Raw genomic sequence first — 13,581 nt, forward strand, 5'->3', positions numbered from 1 at the left:
GGTCTTTTGGGTTTTTCTAGAGGATCTAATTGATTCTATGCACAGAATTCATCATTATTTACAAAAGGGAGCTAAAAACAAAGAGTTTTTCCATTCGAAAAATGGTCTGTTTTCTGCCATCTATTTCTCTCATTAATCAGCTTACCATGACAAGCAGATTCCTAATACTACATGGATCTACTTTGAGCTATTAGCTCCCCCATTTTGCGTGGTCAAAATAAATGTAAGCTCATGATATATGATTTAATTGTGAACTTGTTCTGCGTATGAACTGAATGTTTCTTTTGCATGTGCTCCTTGGACTCGGATTGTGTAGTGTGGCACACAGCACCAATGTCAGTACTGTGCACTATTGGAAAAGCTGTGGGGCCCATCATGATGTATGTGTTTTATCCACGACAAGCAGATTCCTACTACCACATGGATCTACTTTGAGTGATTAGCTCTCTCATTTTGTGCAATCAAAATAAATGTTAAGCTGCAATTTCGTGTGTGCCACTAATTAGATTGGCAAGGGTTCTACAAACGGCTCTACCCACCAGACATTACTCTCCATCACTAATAGATTCATGTGTGCCACTAATTAGATGGCAGGGCATTTGAGTACAAGTAACACCTAAAATTCATTCTGAATTTATTTTTTTTCCTTATATTTTCTTCCCTTCATTTCTCTGATTTATGCTCTTTGTTTCTATCTGTTTTGTGTTATTCGAGAAGGAAAAACAGAAGCAGGAAGGACACTGAAGTGGCATATGCAGAAGGACAGAGAAGTTTACATTTTCTTCATTCTTCTTTTCACTTCTCTGATATTCCATTGTATTAAAGAAGTCTTGTACTAAGAAAGATTTGATTCACAACTTAGAAAATCACAAAGCAACAATATTTTTGTGAATACAAATTCCTCATGTTTGAAGTAATCAAATACCTGATTGGTCAAAAGCTTCTCAATCACCATCTGTCAGCATTGCCTGCAATTTTCATATTTTTATGCAATCAGGTGGTCTTTTTTTCTTTTTCTTTTTCTTTTTTCTTTTCTATGCTGCAGGTTGCATTGTAAAGAAACAGAATGTAGCAAAAGAGTTGTTTGGTTCAATTGGCCTAGCCTATGATGGTGATGGCTTCTTTTTTTTTTTTTGATTTGTTTATGTTATATAGATATGTTATATGTATACAAACATGCTACAAGGATTTAATTGTGTTTATTTTATTTGTATCATGCAGAAGGCTTCCTTCTACAAATGTTCAGTCACCTAACATAAATGCACTGTAGTGCTAGAAATGAGAAGGTATTCCATTCTTATGAGTTTTTAGACCATTTCCACCTTTTTGTCTAGAGAATTCCACACTTAGATGCTCAAACTACATTTTTCTATTGTTCTTCTTTTAACACATTTGTGACTGCCATTTTCAGAAAGCCTGCATTTGGTAGTTTTCTATGATGAAGTTGGGCTAAAAGGTTTTCTTCACATCATAATTTGTCGCAACTTGTTGACAGATGTGTGAAGTCGTGTGGGATGTTGCAAACTATTTCCCAACGGCAATAATTAGTGGAAGATGACGTGATAAGGTACTGGAGCAATTAACTACTTTGCATGGAAAATGATCCAATTTTGGACCTGTTTATCTAAGTTATCATGCATTGCAGTTCCATACACTTGGCATGCATGTACTGTTCATTTGCTAGGCATTGTCATGGATGGCACATAGCCCAAATATGCTAGTCAGTGTATCGTAGCTGCCGAGTGGACTTATGGGATTACAAATGTTCTGAAGACGGGTATTGATGCTGCCAAGTTCCTTGCATATTAAGATAAGTTTACCAAATTCATTCTGTAAACCAAAGCTTAAACACTCTGCAACTGAATGTTCAAACTCAAAGCTGTTGGATGGTTGTAATGAATTCTCTATATCTTGGATCCCCATTCGCAATGAATTTGTGTTAGCATTATCATCTATTTTGAAGCCTCCGGGCTACTTTGACCCCTTTCCATCTTCGTCACATTCTTGTTTTTTTTTTTTTTTTTGGCTAACGTATATATGGGGGCTAATCCCTTCGCACTCAGTCTCTCATACAAACTCTGCTATTTGTAGTTGGCATATGATGGTATCAATGGTTGCAGGACAAACTGTACAACTGCCCAATTGTTCGAGGCATTTGGAGTGCCCTTTCAGTCAGGTCCATATGAGTCCATCCAAAAAAAAAAAAAAAAAAAACAGGGGCATGCATTGGGTACATCGTCGGTATCAGTCAAATGCATCCAATACAACATAGACGCTGGAATTAGAATTTTTTTTTTGTTTTTTTAAATTTTTTTTTTTTTTTTCAAAATCTCTCTTCGTTTTTTATTTTATAATAGGTGGACTGTGTGTATGTAAAACAAATGAATGGTCAATAGAATTGGACCAAAAACCCATGGTGCAGGTGAACAAGTTCCCTTTCTTTTTTCTTTTTCTTTTTAAAATAATGTTTGTACTATTCCCCTTTTACTTTTAAGATTAGCTGGTTTTCAAATGGCTATAGTTTGTTGTTTTACCCTGCTATCTAATCTAGTCTTTGAGTACTCTTTTGAATTTTTGACCTATTGATCAAAATGTCAAAGTACTTTTGACTAGGTTCTTTAGGTTTAGAGAAACCCAAGCTAGCTTGTTGTAAGTATTGTTTGACTCAATTTGAATTGACTTGATCAAGTGAATTTGTTCATTACAAGTCAATCAAACTTAGACCCTTTTTATTTGCAGGAATATTCTTCCTATATGTCTTAGAACTGCATATTATCATGTCCAAGCCTTTATTATTGTATGGCATCTCAATTCATGGGAGATGCATTGGCCTTCTCTGATCCAATTATATAACTAGTAGGACTTGTTGACTTGAGTTATGGTAATTTCCCTTCATTAACAGTCACGTGTTTATCAAATCTGTTTTCTTCTAACTGTGGCATGATCCAACTGATTCACATAAGTTGGATGCGGTGGATTCGCATAATATTATGATGCATGGTAGAACTTGATAGATTTTATTGGCATAGGTATGTAATTGAATGACAAGGAAAGTTTATGGCTGTGAACAGGACATTTCAGTGAATGAAATTTGCAACAGTTTCCAGAACTGAGTTCTAGATGATGAATTCAATCCTTTCATCATGAGTATACTTGATTTTCCATTCGTCCATGCCAACCAAAAACCAAGATGTATTTATCTCTTTTTAAAGCTGAAAACCTTAATTTCCTTTTGAGAGGGCTCTGCTTCACAAACTGTGTTTTACAATGGTAACTTAATACAATGTTCTCGTGGTTATATCTCGAGAAAAGCTCATTTCTTGGAAATGCTAACCTTTTTCTATTGGTTTTCATTACTTTCAGCATCTCCACCAGGCATCAAGGTAGCATTTGCATTAGAGTGTTGTGGAACAAAACATGCCTTGTTAGATAACCTAATCTCTTATGCATTTGCATTACTTACCAGATAACCTAATCTCTTATACATCTGCATTATAGTGCTGTGGAACAAAACATGCCTTAGGTAAATAACTTGGCATTTCACAGTGATTGATCAATTCTAAATTGTTTGGAATCTTATATGATTTTTGATATTTGGGATATTTTGATAAACATGATGCATAGGTGCAGTATATGCCTTTTGTTAATGGTTGGAGCAATCAATAGTTGTGAAGCTAGTTCCATTACATTAACTAGAATTCTTTGCTTGCTTTACTCATATTTTCAGGAAATGAAGGGTAGTTCCATTCCATCCACCACCCAGCTTGTTGAAGCTAGTTCCATTACATCCACTAGCCAGCTTGTTGAAGAAATGAATGGCTATTTAAATCAAATTTATTTTTTCTTTAAGAACTATTATTGCTCCTTATGTTCAATTTTTGTTTTCTCGTGACACTTCTTTGCAGGTTCATCAACATAATTTTTGCTCAAATTATAAAAACCATACTAATAATAATTTTTGTTTCTTTTTTGTCCGTTAAATTATAGAAACCATACTAATGATGATTTCCAACTTCATGCATATGCCGCTTTTGGGATTTGAAAGTTTAATAACTGGGGAACTCATTGTGGAGCCCTAGTGTTCCTTCTCTTCTTTCCAAGTCATCGATATTCTTTTGTTTCCTTTGGTGTGGCCTACCTAGTTTTTGGAATACTGCACTTTTTAGGTAGTTCTTTCATCTTGACAAGGAACATTAGAAGAATGGTTTTAATGTAATCTGCAGGTTTATGGGAGATACGTGTGCATTGACAACTAATATTTTAATGGGGTGGATCTTATGAAAGTTCCACCCAAGGGGCTATCAGTTTGTTAGCCTGGTTCTTTTTGGATTATGGGAGATATGTGTGCATTGACAACTAATATTTTAATGTAATCTGCTGGTTTATGGCTAATGATGGGAAGATGAAGCTGAAGGCAATGCTTCTAACCCATTCCTCTTCAGAAATACATTCTAGAAAACTTCAGAACTTTGGTCTGACTTCTATTCTTGATTATACAAGCAATGCCATTCCAAATCAGCCTAGAAAGTCCAATTATACCTACAATGCCATTCCAAATATCTTTTTACAATGTACGTGATGCATTTCTCATAAGAATCTAGAGTATTACATTCTGGATTTTGAACATTCCTCAGCAGAAATTTTCAGCATCTCTACCTTTTGCTAGTTTTATATGCATTACAAGTTTCAGTTAAGATGATTGCCGGAGTTTCCTTGTTGAACTACCATAGGTGTTCTTATGTTGTTATAGATTTCACAGGAGATGCATTTTTGCACCTAGCAAGTGAACAAGTTTGCCTCGCTTGGTCTAGAACGAGTTCCCCTCGGGTCAAGAGTGCATCGAGCATGTCCAAAAACTAGGTGAGTCAACTAACAACAGTCCCCCATATGTATGTTCAATTGTCACAATTTTTTTCAGACTGTTTTGATATTTGATTGTTGTTCTTTCAATCTATTCACATGTTTTTGTTCTTATTTTTTACTTGTTGCTTGTTAGTTAGGTACATAAAAGGCCATCACATTGTGGAGCTCTTCATCTGCTTGACGGACCTTCATTGAATTGTCCTTTTATTTTGAAGTCTTCCATTGTAGATTTTAGTTTTTATAGTCAGGTTTGCAAGTCAGATAAATAATGTTTCAAATTACATCATGGTTGTTTTTACTAGGTGAAGTTTGCTAAGCCCACACATGGGTAGAGCCTTCTGCAACAACATATAGCTGCATGTACCAATATAACATAAGGTGCGAGAACAGAACTTTCCATTCAAATATTGCACCAATTGCAAAAGTAGTGTTTTCCCAACATGAAATAAAAATAGATGCACAAGACATTGAACACATAAGCTATCTTTTCTGTCCATTTGGTGCATTTGTTTGGCTTTTCCAAATCTACCAATCTATGGGTCACACTTTGTAATATCTTACTGGTTGGATGTTTCTGAGTGCCCAAAAATAGATGGACAGCAAGTTTTAGAAAGGCCCACTCATTCAATGGTTGGGATCATAATGTGGGGTAATTTGAAGATAATTCTAATGTTTGAAATGTCCATGCCATATTTCGCATTTTACTACAGTGTTACAAACTTGAGATTTAAAACTTTCTGAAAGAAAGTTGATAATTGAATACTATCTATTTTGGAAGCTATGTATTGCTGATTTTGTTCAGGCCATGACTGTCCAATAGGTTTGAGGCACCTATGGATCTAAAGAAAGAGTGGGAAAGATTAATATTTGAACAAAAGTATGGGGAAGCATTCACTTCAGCCCATGAATTGTTGGATGTTTATTTGGTTTTTAGATAATGCAGATTTTGCTTAGTTTTTCAGAGTTTATAATTGAGAAGATGAGCATGTGCTCTTGAAGTATTGTCTCTCTCTCTTTTTTATGACATCTCATCCTTATCTTTTTCTATATTTTTAGTTCTTCAATTTTGCTGCATAACTTTTCTGTATGATGATATTCGTTGTAGGAAGCTATTCGTTGGGGTACTGATTATCTTCTCAAAACTACTGCTCATCCAAACACCATATATGTGCAGGTTTCTTTTTCTTTTTCTTTAATTCTTTTTGGGGTTGGATTTACTTTCTTTCTTTTTTTTTCCTCATGTGGGATCTCTGTTTCTTTTTAGAAAAAAACTGTTTAATTTGTATTTTCCATTTGTTTGGGATTTTTTTTTTTTTTGGATTTCTTTGCTGGGTTTTTCCAGCCGTTATTGGAATGTTGGTTTCTGGTACTTATAATGTTTTGGAGTTTTTTTTAGAAGAAAAGAGGAATAAGAGACAAAAAGCTGGTTTTTTTTTTTTTTTGGTTGTTGAAGATTTTAAGCAATGAAAATGGTTTTTGGGATTTTTAGAGGGCTTGAAAGAAAGAAAAGCAAAGAAAACAGAGCAATGCGAGTTTTTATTTTTGGTTACAGGAGGGTGATGCTAACAAGGATCATGCATGTTGAACACAATGAAGTCAGGAAAAACACATGTTGTAGTTATGTAACACATGCACAGATCGACACATCACATTTTAATGCAACTTGGTTATCAAGGCAATGGTTAATCACATTTTGATGCAGTTTGGTCATCTGGAGCATTTTTTTATATGAATAGTAACTCCGTTACTGAAAAATGTGAATCTTTAGTATTGATTAGAGAAGTGCTTATCTTTAGCATTGATTAGAGAAGTGCTTATATTTTTTAACAAAACCAGATGGTTATTGGTCTTGTACATTTAATAGTTGGGAGTTTTGTCTACGGCGGCACAAAAACAAAGAGCAAATCTGGGACTGGACTTGAGTCAGCAATGGAATCTAAACATCCGACAGGTGAGAAACCTCGTTTGGGGATCGACTGATGAGCCATTCTGATTATGCACACACTTGTATCAAGTAGGATGTTGGATTCGTTCAATGAATATAGCTTTTGGGCTGTAAGCTTGAGACAACGATTTCTACAATTTATTCAGTTTGACTTGAGTCAATTTATATCCAGGTTGGGGGAGTTGAGACTGTCACTCTTGGAGATGATGAAACCCGTGTTAGAGGTTGTCAGAAAAGCATTCTTGACAGAAAAGCTCCTCCAACCTTCCATTTTCTGGTTGAAATGAGGGAAAGGAAATATTGGGTCACGCATCGGGTACGTCAACAATTGAGACCACAATTTGGATGGCCTGGAGTGACATCCATTCATGCTGCATGTACAGTGGATCAGTCTTCTCCACCATTTGAAGCAAATGGTGGAAAATACAGTTGTGTAGCCCATAAAGAAAACATGGCTTCAAACTTTGATATTCTCAGCATCTATGTACTCTATTTACATTTCATTCATTTGCACTCTATTTATGAATTATTAGCTCCAGATATAGGTCTTTTCCTATCTAAAAGTTAAAGAACTCATGTTATATATTTGTCATTGGCTCACTGCGCACATTTGTTCAGAATATTTTGAGACATGATCATGGGTGATAATCCTTGCATCTTATATGATTCTTTTAAGCTATTCATCTTATATTATTCTTTTATTCTATGCAGACTGAAAGGAGTGTTGATATGTTGCTCTATAGTAAAAAGCACTTGGTTGAGGTACTGATATCAAAACCTCCGTACCCAGCACTATAAGCATTTACTTTACACATATGGCTAGTATAGGCTTTTGACAAATTGTTTGAAAACTAGGAATGCAGATTCACCTTGGTTGACCAATGAGTCAAAACTTGATCATATAAGTGAAGGTACAGTTACTAATTGTTGTATATTGGTTCCCATTAATAAGGAGATTGATAACTCATAAAACATGCCTTAAACACGTAAGGTTGTCCTTGAACAAATTTCTTAGGCCAGCATCACATTTTTGCATTATTTTCTATGACCTTCATCAGAATGATAAAATATATTACATAACAGGTGTATATAAGGAAGAATATGATTAAATATATTGTAGTAGGTGTATATCAAGTCTATATGAAGAATTTTGCGGTAGAAGGTTGGAAAAAAAAAAAGAACTCTCTTACGTACGAAACTTTTTGTATGTTTTTACCTACGAAAGTTTTCATAGGTGAAAGTTCTGTAAAGTATTTTTACCTACAAACAACACTTATTTGTAGGTATATATTTTTACCTGCGATATTATTCGTAGTTAAAAGTTTTGTAAATATGTCACTTTTGTAAAAATTGTTAGCTACGAAATTATTCGTAGGTGAAAGTTTTCTAAGTATTTTTAGCTATGAATATATTTGTGGGTGAAATACTTTTTAGCTACGAAGTTATTTGTGGGTAAAAGTCTTGTTATACTTTTTAGCTACGAAAATCTTAGTAGGTAAAAGTTTTGTAAATATTTTTAGTTACGAAAATATTCGTAGGTAAAAGATTTGTAATATTTTCACCTACGAACAATTCGTAGGTAAAAGTGTTGTAAATATCTTTAGCTACGAAACTATTCATAGGTATAAGTCTTGGAAATATTTTTACCTACGAATAAAAAGTTTTGTCAATATTTTTACCTACCAAAATTAGCATTGGTAAAAGTTTTTACCAACGAAACATTTCGTCGGCAAAAGTCTTACCTTTGCCAACAAAATTTTTTTTCGTTGGTAAAAGTGTTTCCCCACAGTCTTTTAGCAACGAACTTGCCGACGAAAATTTTCGTCGGCAAAAGTTTTTGCCTACGACAAAAAGGCTTTTACCTACGAAAATTTTCGTAGGTAAAAGTGGCTTTTCTTGTAGTGCCCCTCACTCAGGGGGTAAGGTCACATCCCCTTCCAACCGACCACGAAACAGTGGAAGACGCGGCCTACTGGTATAAAGCCCTCGTGTGCTCATGTACCCACTCAGTCTCGACGTTGGAGTCTTCCTCTGGTACCATCAGGTTTAGGAATTTTTACCTAGGGACATCTATGACACTTCGATGCTAGTAACAATATTTCTAGTGTTCAATCCTGCCATCCATGATATGGTTGTGAAGACTATGGCCCTGATGTCGCTAGGGCGTACAGAAATCATATCACATAAATGCGAGATACATGAATCATACTATGCAGTCATACAAAAATCCTAGGCATACCGCGTGCTCATGTGGGCAACTCCTACTATCAAGGGACTCATATACATCGAATTGGGCCACATCCCATGGGCCTCGAATACATCACAGTGGGCCACAACCCATGGGCCTCAAACACATCATAATGGGCCTCATATCTGGGCCTCAAATACATCATAATGGGCCACGTCCCATGGGCCTCAAATACATCACAATGGGTCACAACCCATGGGCCTCAAATACATCACAATGGGCCTCTCATATGGGCCCAATAAACATCACATCAAGGTGGGACCCACACACTATATTTTCATTTTATTATATCTACACCATACATCTATTTTTAGAGATTATTATAGAGCATTACCCAAAAATGAATCATATCGAAAGATCATCTAGACCATACCACAAATAGTAGTGGAGATAATGATTTCACCGTTAGCAATTCACAGAGCCACCATAATGTTTATTTTCCATCCAATCTGTTCATAAGGTCACAAAGGCCTAAATTAAGAGGAAAAACAAATTTCATATTGGTCCAGAACTTCTGTGACCCCAAACGGTTTCAACGGTGGACGTTTAATCCTCCACTGATTTTTACAGTGTGATCCACATGATAGGCAGATCTGTCTTTTTTTTCTTTTCAACCTTTAAGACGAGCTCACGAAGTGGATGAACGATTTGCATATAACACACATATCACGATGGGTCACACGTACCAGGGCAGTCCCCCATCAGATCGTGATCCGACCCTCAGAACCCGCTGACGTCAATACAACAGTTATATAGCTAGAGTGAGGTACACAAGTCAATCCAATCCCCATTGTCCAAGGTATGGATGGTGTGGATATATAGCATATACATCATGGTGGGTCCCACCATCCAATATCTGGACGGTGCGGATACCACACATACATCATGTAGAGGGGCCCACACAGATCGGCGATGTGTATAAAACACATACATCATGGCAGCCCACAGAGCTTGCTGACATCAACCAGCAGTGGGACCCACCATCCTAACATTGGACGGTGTGGATTTAGAGTTCATACATCAAGGTGGGCCCACCCCACACGTGTGGCACATGTGGGTGGGTCTCACGTCCTAAAAGGATGGACGGTTTAGATATCACCATACCTCATTGTGGGACCACAGAACTGGCTGGCGTCAACAGCAACCATGTGCTGCTGTTGTGGCCTGCGTGCCCATCGTCCAGATGGACGGTTGAGATATAACACATACAGCATGATGGCCCACGACCACATCCAGACTGCTGGACGGTCTGGATGAAATAGATGGACAGCGTTGATAAAACACATGCACCATGGTGCAACCCACCGTCCAGCAATCTGGACGATGCGGATATAATAAATAAATCATGGTGGGTCCACTCAGCGTGGCCTATCACTTGGATCAAACTGATACTTGTGTTTTTACTTCATCCAGGCCGTTCAGGAAGGATGGTGTGGATAATACCTCATGGTGGATTTCCACCATCCATGGCGTGGATCTAATCCATCCTTCAAGGTGGGCCGCAATAGGGGAGAGAGAGAGAGAGAGAGAGAGAGAGAGAGAGAGAGAAGGGGAGGGACCCCGCCACTATGGGCCCTCCCTAAACTCAATACAATGAATACATCAAGTGGGTCCCACCATAAGTGGGTCCATAAATAGAAATCAACGGTGAAAATCCTAAGATCACCCACCTATATCACTCTTTCTTGGTCTCTTGGCTTAGCTCCTTAGCTTTGATTTTAATGGAGGATGATGAAGTATGGATGGCTAGGATGAGAGATTGGGTGGTAGGGAGTGAGCCACACTTGGGTTCTCTTTTAGAAAGCTTGGACGGTCACCTCCCTTGGTTGTTTGAGAGTGAAGAGATAAATGAGAGAGGAGAAAGTATTGTAAGAGAGATGGGATGGGAGGGATGGATGTTGTAAGAAGAATGACATGGAGGGTATGGGCTTGGTTAAATTGTGGATGAGAGAGGGATGGGTGGTGAGAGAGAAAGTTGACTTTGGGTAAGGCTTGTGTAAGAGAGGGATGAGTTGTGTACTTGACTTGTTATTGATTGATTGATGTGATGGATGGTAGAGATTCTCTCGAAATTTGTAACATGCGGCATTTCTTCAGAATATACGCGAGCCCACAACTCCTAGCCTGGGTATCATATCGGCTGGTGGGACGTGGCATTGGAACCACGGTGATGGCGCGGTTGCTACGGTATAAGTCTCCGGTTGAGTTGAATCGGGTTAATAGGGTGCGACTCAAGGTCGTGGGCAAATGCTATCTGCGTGTTGCGGGTTGCTAGAATTCGACCAGGAGGATCGCAGAATCCTAAAGAACGGTACGAACTAGGTTACGTGCCTTACATACCATGACATATATCTTTTCTCCACACCATCCATCCATTTTTCAAACTATTTTAGGGCATAAGACCAAAAATGAGGTAGATCTGAGGCTCAAGTGAGCCACATTATATGAAATAGTGGGAATTGGGTGCCTATCGTTGAAAACTTCTTGGCCCCACAGAAGGCTATGATCAAGTTGATATTTGTGGTTTTCCTTCATCCAGGTCTTTGTGATCTAATCAATGGGTTGGATGGTAAATGAACATTATAGTGGGTCATAGGAAGTTTTTAATGGTGAGCGTTCAATCACCATTATTTTCTTATGGTGTGGTCCACTATAGATTTGGATATGCCTCTTTGTTGGTCTCATGCAATAAAATGATCTCACAAAATGGATGGATGGTTTTGATATAACACATACATCATGATGGGGCTCACATAACTTAGTGACATCAGGTCGATGATGTGTTCCACTATTGGTAGCATCATACGCAATCTAATGCAGATTTCCTATTAATATAAGGTGGGGCCCACAATGATGTTTGTAGGAAATCTACCCTGTCTATTCATTTTGCAAGCTCATTTTAGGACAAGAAACCAAAAATGAGGTGGATCTAAAACTCAAGTGAGCCATGTTACAGGAAATAGTGAGAATTGGGCGCCTACCATTAAAAACTTCTTGGGGCTGGAGAAGTCTCTGAACAAGCTGATATTTGTGTTTTCCCTTCATCCAGGTATGTGTGACTTCATGATGAGGTCAAATGGCAAATAAACCTAATAGTGGAGCCTTGGAAGGTTTCAATGGTAGTCGTTCCATTCATGTTGCTTTCTGAGGTGTGGTCCACTTGAGCTTTGGTCGAGCCTCATTTTTTGGGCTCATGCTCTAGAATTATTATAAAAAGTTGATGGACAGTGTGGATCTAAGACATAAATTTGGTAGAAAACTTTTTTAAGAAGGATTTGTGGAACGCATTCTGTATTCACTATTAAGACAAACCTCCCTTGTCGAAAAAAATCACGGTGCACTTTCCAAGTTCTGTGTTAACAAACATCATTTAATGTAAAAAACTTTCGTGGTTTCACATTCTATGATTTTTATTTTTTATTTTTTTCATTATTAACAAACAAACCCTTAGCCATAGATGAAGGGAATTACATGAAAAAGAAAAAGCAAAATGTCTTCCTTGGTCTATTGATGTAGGCATAGGTGAAGGGAGTTATAATACTCCTGAGCTAAAGCTGGCCTAGCATAGTAGCATAGACAGGTTGGATTACATTAAGAGATAAGCTAAGAGATAAACTAGGATAAGCAATGTTGCGTTGTAGAGTTGTGTTATGTTGGGTTGGCGAGAGCCCGAAGCTCTTCAATCTTCCTCCTATTTATAAAAATTTTAGACAGTAGGTAGAGAGAGATCGTTGTAATCACTCTTCACCTTTGCTAATGTGGAAATAAATTTATGGCCTTAAACAATTGTGGCCTATTATGCAATGCTATGTGTTAGTTGTTTGTCGTGTACACACATCCTGACACAGGTGAGATTTCTCTATAGGATGCCACATGCATATGATCGTTATCCTTTTCTCAACTCAAACATGTGTTATGCGCCATGGACATAGGCCAACTTAGCGTTACCCTTATGTTTCTTTATAGTTTCTGACACAGGTATGAACGTGATGAGGTCAATCACCGTCTTCCTCAAGGATAACTACTTCGAATCCACGAAGCTTCTCTAGACTTCTCATAGAGACTTCTCGAGTCCATGAGGAAAAGAAATAGGAATAATTTTAAAATATATGAAAGAAACTTATTAATCATCGATAAACGAGTCTACAACCCTTTAAATAGGAATACCAAGACTTGGAAGAAGTTTAGGAATTAAACTATAATTAAAACTCCTTAAAATTCGTAACTTACTATAAATAGTAAATTTATATTTATAGTAAGTGTCCTCTGTGGCTTAACCACGTTATTCTCCTAATTTTTCTAAACGCTTTTTATGTGGGACACAACTCCTAAAGCCCAACGGATGAAGAGTTATAATCAAACTAAAACTTACTAAAAATAGTAAAAACGGAAATAAACATGAAATTCGACCACCGATCTGATGGAATCTCTCAAATTCGGCATGGGCAACTTAGCTTTGGTTGGCTAAAGTAGCTCGTCCTACCCCGAAATCATATATGGTACATCGTGAGATATACCTGATTTA

General features: G+C 37.3%; 3 long non-coding RNA genes across 4 annotated transcripts; all 3 read left to right on the forward strand.

Annotated features, from left to right (window-relative positions):
- Positions 1 to 277: 277 nt before the first annotated feature.
- LOC131253915 (uncharacterized) lies at positions 278 to 922 on the forward strand. The gene is made up of 2 exons (XR_009175381.1): positions 278 to 380; positions 715 to 922. It is a non-coding gene; the product is annotated as an uncharacterized LOC131253915 (long non-coding RNA).
- A 3,222-nt stretch (positions 923 to 4,144) lies between these two features.
- LOC131253986 (uncharacterized) lies at positions 4,145 to 5,158 on the forward strand. Of its 2 annotated transcripts, none has more exons than XR_009175465.1 (3): positions 4,145 to 4,527; positions 4,751 to 4,860; positions 4,997 to 5,158. It is a non-coding gene; the product is annotated as an uncharacterized LOC131253986 (long non-coding RNA). The 2 variants fall into 2 exon arrangements; XR_009175438.1 differs by having other exon boundaries at positions 5,001 to 5,158.
- A 4-nt stretch (positions 5,159 to 5,162) lies between these two features.
- Positions 5,163 to 6,862, forward strand: LOC131254093 (uncharacterized). The gene is made up of 4 exons (XR_009175503.1): positions 5,163 to 5,241; positions 5,684 to 5,861; positions 5,969 to 6,037; positions 6,728 to 6,862. It is a non-coding gene; the product is annotated as an uncharacterized LOC131254093 (long non-coding RNA).
- Positions 6,863 to 13,581: the final 6,719 nt, after the last annotated feature.

This window comes from Magnolia sinica, chromosome 1 (genome assembly GCF_029962835.1).
Source record: "Magnolia sinica isolate HGM2019 chromosome 1, MsV1, whole genome shotgun sequence".
Classification (NCBI taxonomy): domain Eukaryota; kingdom Viridiplantae; phylum Streptophyta; class Magnoliopsida; order Magnoliales; family Magnoliaceae; genus Magnolia; species Magnolia sinica.